At 31.2% G+C, this 8,388-nt stretch overlaps 1 protein-coding gene across 1 annotated transcript in view; it reads left to right on the top strand.

Moving 5' to 3' along the window:
• Positions 1 to 6,973: 6,973 nt before the first annotated feature.
• LOC129237414 (ELAV-like protein 2) overlaps positions 6,974 to 8,388 on the top strand; it is an 86,301-nt gene continuing 84,886 nt past the window's right edge. The window contains exon 1 of the mRNA XM_054872149.1: positions 6,974 to 7,435. The gene's annotated coding sequence lies outside the window, so the exon portion shown is untranslated. The remainder of the gene's footprint in view (positions 7,436 to 8,388) is intronic.

The raw sequence follows: 8,388 nt of genomic DNA, 5'->3' as shown, positions 1-8,388 counted from the left end.
ATTTAACTCCCTTTAAATGTTGAAAATCACCTCACTGCAAGTAGTGCTTGCTTCTTTATAGGAAGCTTAAGACTCAGAGGTATAAAATTGGGCAATTCATATTTGAAAAAAGATTACAAGCTCTTAAAAACTGTTACTATTAAACAAAATTGAAAACAATATATATGAAAGTACGAAATAATGCACAATCATTTGCTTGACGCTAATGCTTGAAGACAAAAACAAGAATTTAACTTAAACGAACTTTTATTTAAGATTCAAGTGAAAAAAGTGTGCGCAATTAAAATTGCTTGACAGCCATGCTTGTGTGATGCTAGCTACGTAATAATAACAGTATTCTAATATAATTAAAAATAATAGAACTTAATTCTAAATAAATTTGAATTTTTTAAATAAGCTTGAAACAAAGTGCTTGAGTGAAACAGTCAACTCTAAAAAGTGTTTTACGGTTCATTGATTAGAAGCTTTGATTGAAGCCGAGCTAAAAGCATGCATGAATGTTGAAAAATAAACAAATTGAAGGAAAATCATTGAAGGCTAAAGTGGCAAAAGTGATGCTAGCCAACAAGTGCTTGCTACTAAAAGTTGCTTGAAAGTCATGATTGACTGTGTAACTATATCATAGATACAAGAAAATCAAACTTTCACGAATTATATATTTGTAACCTTACTAAAAGGTAGTTTTGCTCAAATAAAGTGTGATTGAAATCCAAGGTTGATCGCAAACATTCAAACAAACAACATCTAAGCAATAATTCAACCATCGATTTGGAGGCTATGCTCAAGTGTGAATTAATTAAAATTTTTAACACTGTTCAGGCACAAAAGCAATCAAATGGTGGTCAAGAAACTTTATATAGAAAAGTAGTTCAATAACGAATTGAAATTACGGCATAGCAAAAAATATAGTCGCCGAAATATAATTTTCGGGCTTACAACTAGATTTCGATACACAAAATCTCCCGAAAAAGTGAATAAAATAAGATTAAGGAAATATTAAAATCAGACAAATTATTTCTTAGTCAAAAAACCGAAGTGCAACTATTCCTAATTTAGTAAATGATGTGCCAAATGATTGATTGAACACAGTAAACGCTGATGATTGAAGGCAGTTTTTAGAAGATTTTAAAATAATATGAACATGCAAGTAACAGAGAAAAAGTTAATTAAAAATGCTTGTAAACTAATTTAGTTACAAAAAATATAATTTTTTTGAGTGGCTTTTAACATTTATAAGTTTAAAAATTTAGTTTCAAAAATAATTTGGTTTATTAATTTAAATAAAAAGCCAATAATACATATATGTACTTGTAAAAAATCTCCCTCTGCGAGAATGTCCGGAAAAAGTTTGAAAACAAGAAAGGACTATGAAGATTTTCGATGATTGAGGAAAGTTATTGACGCAATGCTTGTATTAAAGTTTGTTAGGCATTTAAAATCTGGCGGTTGATACCTTAATGAAACTACGAAAAAATTCTTGTTGTAAACGCTTAACGGTTCAAGTTAAAATTATGATTGAATTCGTGCTTGAAGTATTGATTGAAACTTATGACTGACGATGATTTCAGCACCAAACTGACTAAGTAAAGAGTGAAAACATTGCACCGTTGTGCTTTATGGGTAGATTTGAGATAAATTCCATTTAATTAAGATTGAAGTCATGCTTGAAATGGAGTTTCTCATTAAGCTCCCACTTCGCCAACTTGAAACTTCTTCCTATCTTTGATTTTGCTGTTTATGAATAAAACGATGCTGATTTTTTCTAGACCTAAGCTTTTTAGTAAGTAATTTCCTATTGTATTTGTATGTGTCAGCGCTGAAAAATCTCACTTGCATTGAAATCAAATTAAATCAAATAAATAAAACAAAAATATTATACACTTTCAGAGTTTTATTTTCGATTCTTTACTTTTCTTTAATTCTCTTAAAATTTGCACACCAAAAATGCATCTACGTGCACATACATAAATTGACTATTGTCCTGTTGTCTTCTATTTACGAAAATCATACTCACACCCCCCACCCGGCTCTACTGTCAACGTCCGTGCAAGTTTTTCACTTGCAATCCGGCCGGTAGCCGGTCTAGGCCGGTCCCGATTGCTGCATCAGTGACCCGACAATGCATTTGGCTACTGCTATTGTTGAGCTCACAAGCTACCTGGCCGGCTCGCCAGTTTGCTGGCTGCAGGGATAAAGCTCCTGAGCTTTTGTGTGCTTTCCCCTAATTTCTAGCGGCGTCGAGCACTTGCAGTCAGCAGCATGCAGGATTGCATACTTTACGGCGCACTACATAAGTACAGAAGCAAAACAGGTGCCCTGGCAAAAATCGCCAACCGGCGTTCGTGAGGCGCTGCCGCATTGCTGACGTCGACTTCGACTGCACCGCATTGCCTGGCTGTGCAATTTGTTACGACAAGCGAGCCGATTAACGAGCGAGCCGTTCGTGGTGCCTTCGCCTTTTTCGGGTCCTCAACAAATATCATGTTGTGGCAGCTAGCCGTTGGCATGTTCAGCTCCTTCAGTACGAGTACGAGTGCGGTCTTCGACGTATCCAAAAGCAAACGCGGCTCTTTTTTAAGCGCGTTTTGTATTATTCTACTCATATAATTTATAATTTGCGTCGCTATATGATTTCTCCTTGTTTCGTAGAACAACACAGACAACAACAAGAACAAGAAAAATTACAACGGCAGCAGCAAAGTAAATTGTAAATGAAAATTCAACTGTAAGCAAAATTTTTGTTTTGCGCAAATCTGAAATTCGCAGCCAAGCAGCCAGCGGGGCAAAGGAGTTAAGCAGGAGTAAAAAGCGAGCATACACCAGCAGCTGGGCAAAGCAGGCGAATTACTGCCACTATTTCACTAATTTATTAGTTGAAAGCGGCTTCAAAATATTTATCGTAAGCCCACAAAAATTCACTTTTTGAAGATTTCGAAGATTTGAGATATTAAGCGGCTTCGAGTACGTTTGAAAAATTTCGAGTTCTTGAAAATATTTGTTGCGCTTTGGCTGCATCTCATTTGGAGTTTAACGGAGCAAAAGCATTCAATCAAGCATCAATCAATTAAAATTCTCGTTGGGCCAATAACTGGAAATTTCAACACTTCTTCTTCGAAAAGCCGTTTAGCTTAAACATATGTAAATAAGCTTTTACAGGGTGAGTATTTGAGAATTTTAGAAAAAAAGGAAAAAAGGGGCTGTGGGGTGTGACAAAAAATACAAAAAACATGCATAATAAATTTAATTAAAGACCCATGCATTCGTGCGGACAATGTGAAGATTTTTACTTGCTACTAATTTTCTAATTACTAATTTTATTTTAAGTAAAAACTTGGCTGATTGAATTTAATATTGCGTGTACATCATTTCGATGATTTCGTAGATTTTAGTAGCAATGTGAATATTTTTACTTTCTACTAATATTTTATTTTAAGTAAAAACATCACTGATTAATTTAATATTGAATAAACGTCATTCCGATGAATTCTTAGATTTCAGTGTTCGTCGTAGGCAATCGTGTGGACAATGTGAATAGTTTTGCTTCCTACTATATCACTGATTTATTTAATATTGCATGTACGTCATTTTGATGAATTCATAGATTTTAGTTTTCGTCCTTTCGGACGAATCAATAAACTGATTAAAAAAGAAATTCATCAAATAAATGTATTTATTAAGCTTGTAATTGTATTTTTTTCAAAGGTTTTCTAATAAAACAACATTTTAAAGTATATATTTCTTTCATTGAACTCGCTCTTAGTACGATAAAAATATTAGGCAGCAAAAATTGAACTAATTTCGGCTTTCAATGAAAGCAATTTTTTAAATAGCCATTTAAAAAAACGTTCACTTTTTTATTTAGCACTATTCGTCCTGTCGATGAATTTACTTATTAGTTCTTTGCCCGATAATTTATTGTCATATAGTCTTATATTGCCTTTAGGTGTTCTAACGCTGCACTTTAATTGCGTATTGCTGTTCAAAAAAGTTTATCTAAAACAAATTTTTTATAAGACTTTTTTAAAAATAAAATTTAATTCCTTACAAAAGCCATTTCTAAACGAAATTATGAAAAAATATATTGTGCATACTTTAGTAACAATTAATTCAACTAGTTTTTGCTATTAAAGAGATTTTTCATCTTTTCGATGAATTTGTTGTTTTAGGAAGTATTTTAATTTTTATTTATTTTTTAACTGTTTGGATAACATATTTTTTATCTACGTATTAAAGTTAACAACAAATTAAAAAAAATTAAATTTTAATTAAAAATAAAAAAAATAAAAAAAATTCTCTTTTCGAAAACTTTGCGTTTTTTTAGTAAGTATAATTTGCTTAAGGAGAAAAATTTGCTTCAGTTTTATATACATTTTAACTGTTTGGAATACGTACATACACATGCATCGGACAAAAAAATTTAAAAACTTAAAATTTTAATAAAAAAAAAATTAAATTAAGAAAACTAAATTTTGTATTAAAAAAATTTTCATTAAAAGAATTTTTAAATTAAAAAAAAAACTAAACACTTGTATTAAAAAAATTACAAAATTCTTTTCTTTTTTTAAAAAGGTTAAAAAATTAATTAAAAAAATTAGAAAATTTAATACTCTCTAATAAAATAAATAAAATTAATAAAACTAAAATTTTTATTTAAAAAACTTGTATTAAAAAAAAAATGTATTACATAAATTGTTAAATTTTTTACAAAAAGTAAAAAAAATTGAATTTTTTTTTATTTTTTTTCAATAATTTTTTTTAATTAAAAGTTTTATTTAAAAAAAATTTTGTTTAATTTTAATTTTTATTAATTAATTAAAATTTTTATTTAAAAAAATTTTTTAAATATTAATTTTTAAGTAAAAAATCAAAAATATCGCCAGATATGTGTTAGGGCTCGAATGTTTTCTTTTATATTAATAATTTCCAATTACAGTGTTAAGTTTCCTTTGGATAAATTTCTCATAAAAAAGTCATTTTGCACTTATAGTTTTGCAGCTAATCTGAAAATAAGAGGATCAAATCAGGACAAAAATATTTAAAATTTTTTCACTTAAGTGCGACGAAGTCAGCATTCAGCGATTCAGAAAAGCCAACATTTAATTCATCATCATCAACCTGTTTTAGACTTTATTTGGTCTTGAATGATAAAGAAATTAGAGAAATGTTTTCAATCATGTAAATTCTCCCTCAATCCTGAGAAAGTGTTGAATTTTAATGAGATAGTTACATAATTTTTGTAACTGATTTATTCTCTTCTATCTAAGAATTCTTCTATTTGGAAATTCTTCTTCTTTATTTCAAATTTTTAAATCAGCCAATCATGAATTTGCCACCAGTCACTGCAAATTAATATCCAATCACATGCCTCATACAATTTATGTGTATATGCAACTCTCAATTTCAGCTGCATGTGCTGGGAGTGTACGATCCACTAAAGAGCAATACCGTAGAAGAGAGCAAACGCAAGAGAAAATCAATCATCAAGCGCAAGTGATATATCTACGAATATCAAAACAATCATATAAAGCAAAGAAACAATTCGTGAACATTTTTGCACACATACTTTCAAAAAGAACATTACAAATCGATATATTTTTATATACCGATAGTTAAATATTTAAATATATTTTCCGATATTTTTCTAGAAGTCATAATATCTTCGGTTGTTCTTATATGATTTCGAAGCATTCAAGCGGCACAGCAAAACGAGCGCAAAAATAAATGCTGTAAAGAGAAAAACATTTATATTAAAAAGAAACATTTTGGAAAGAGAAAATAAAAAATAAAAACAATAACGACCGAGATTCCTAGTTGTGAATTCAAAGTGATTTAACTCTATAAAACACAAACAAAATATTCGTTTGTTTACCAAAAGAAAAGCAGATCAGAGGGAAATAGAACGAAAAAGAGAGATAGAGAGAGTGAGAGGGATAAAGAGAACTAGAAAGTTCAATTCAAAAGCTGCCAAGTGAAGAGACTTTTGGCGAAGCGGTGTGAAAAAATCGACGCACCAGTCAGTATCAACGCAAAAGAAAAGCAATTTAGTACGGTATCATTACAACAATAACAATAAGAAACATTTACATACCAAATACTACTATTTCTACTACCACAAATAAGCAAGCTTGCGTTCCACTGATAGCAAAAACTAAAGAAACAACGCAGCGTTGCAATTTAGCGCAAGCTATTCACGAGCTGACCAAACCGAGTTTTCAGTATTATTACGTAAATACATAGAAAAAAATAACGTAAAATAAAATTTGTAACGATTTTTTCAGTGTTTGTGTATGTTTGTACTTTTCATAGCGCCTAAAAATATATTACAGTGCACAGAGCATTTGAGTATTAAAGAATTTATTCAAAGAAAAGTACGCAACGAAAGCGTTGAATGTCTCGTAAAATAGGTGTACAAGTTTTCTAACAAAAAAAAAAACAACAAAACAAAATACAACAAAAAAAGAGGGAAAATCATTGTATGGGTGTCTAAAATTTTAAAGGAATATAAGCGGAACTGATTTTATATATACATACATATATATGTAATAACAGATATACTACAGGTTATATAAAAAAACACTAAAACATATATATATTTAACACCAAACGTGTTGAGAGCCAAGATTTTAGACTTTTTTCCAAAACGAAAGCGATAATTTTGTAAAACAAGCGGACTTCCAACGATTTCAAAAGACGACGAATAGTTATAGCAGAGAAAGGCGCCACGACAGTTTACAAACGCTTGGGAGTGATTGCGAAAAAAATCGGTTAACAATAGCAGCGTAAAAAGGCCAAATTTAAACTTTTGAATAGAAAATATATATTAAAAAAATATTTGGAAAACAGGCACTTAAGTAAGGCTTAACAAGAGAAATTAGTGAGAAAAATTTGTGTTTCAGCAGGAAATTTTGATCAAATTTATTTGAAAAAATCGGCTTAATTTAAAAAAGTATTTAAAAACTAAATAAACATTGGATTTTATTAACTTATTTACCAAGTTGACTTAAAATATAAACACAACATTCAAAAAGTTAAACAAAAAATTCATGTGAAATTCGGCAACACAGCAAATTTTGTCAAGCAAATCCACTAGAGTGAAAATCGACAACAGCGTAAAGCACGGCAATCATAGATTTTAAAAGCGACACACCACGCCTGAACAACTACGTGCTTGAAAATTAGCAACATCGCGCAGTGCAGCAGAGCATTAGAGCACAAGATAGAGGCAGAGAGAGAGAGAGAGGGAGATATAGAGACGAAGAGAGAAACATTGAAGCAAAAGAGCATAGCGAGCAACTGAACAGCTAGTAAAGTGATTTTATATACCAACTATACAAATGCAAGGACTTATTTACTAGACATAACAACAACACGAAGAAAAAGTCAACTGAGCTACTGACGTAAAACTATCTACAATAGGCGGAAAGCGAAAATTGATGTAAGTGTAATTTAAATTTAACTTAAGATATAAATATTTCAGTATTTGCTAATTTATTAGAATTTTTTTCTTAACTTAAACCAAAAATATATATATTATAATGGGAAATGAATATATTTATGTAACTGTCTAAAGAAAAATTATTCGTATTTGATATTACTAATGAAAAAAATTGGTATGCGGGCTTTACACCTGCCTTGCACTGAACCTCTCAGGCACTCCTTTAATTTGCATTTTCTTATAAATCTTAACAACGCCTTAAAGCTACACACTTCCACACTTAGTGCTTTGCAACAACGGAAAACTGCTCATTTCCTCTTTTTGCCATCTGCTACTGTCGTTGCTCCTACAAGCTTTAGCATCTACTTAGTTCCACTCTAGCATTTCTTCCATGTACACTCGCATACGTGAAGCGATTTTTTACGAACCAGCCAAAAAGGAAGAATTTCATGTGCTAAGTGTATAAATTACCGTAATGAAATATATTTCAACGCTGAAGTAAATGCAACACTGTTTGGAAAAGGCGTTACCGAAAACGAAATAAATTAAAGGATGACATGGAATGCGTGACAAAAGGAGTTCGTTTGTAGCTAAAAGTAGATAGAGAGGAAAAATGCTAGTAGTGTCCAAGAAATTATCTTTCCACTGAGTTATACAAAGAGTTACACTTGTAAACAGGGCCTGGTGAACCTTTTCACGGATGGATCGAAGTTGGCAGAAAAGGTTGGCGGAGTAGTATTCAGCGAGGAGCTCCACATCTGACTCAAATTCAGGTTACCGAGCCACTGCAGTCTGCTCCAAGTAGAGGTAGCCGAAATCGAAGAAGCAGCTGATTGGCTACTCACCTGCGTATTAACTGTCAAGAAAGTAAATATTTACCTCGATAGCCAAGCGGTAATTAGGGCTCTCGGGTCAATGATGGTGCATTCGAAATTGGTCAGGGAATGCTTGGC

The sequence above is a fragment of the Anastrepha obliqua genome, chromosome 2, assembly GCF_027943255.1.
Source record: "Anastrepha obliqua isolate idAnaObli1 chromosome 2, idAnaObli1_1.0, whole genome shotgun sequence".
In the NCBI taxonomy this organism is placed as follows: domain Eukaryota; kingdom Metazoa; phylum Arthropoda; class Insecta; order Diptera; family Tephritidae; genus Anastrepha; species Anastrepha obliqua.
Note: the sequence above shows the minus strand (reverse complement) of the source record. Positions and strands in the feature narration are given on the sequence as shown.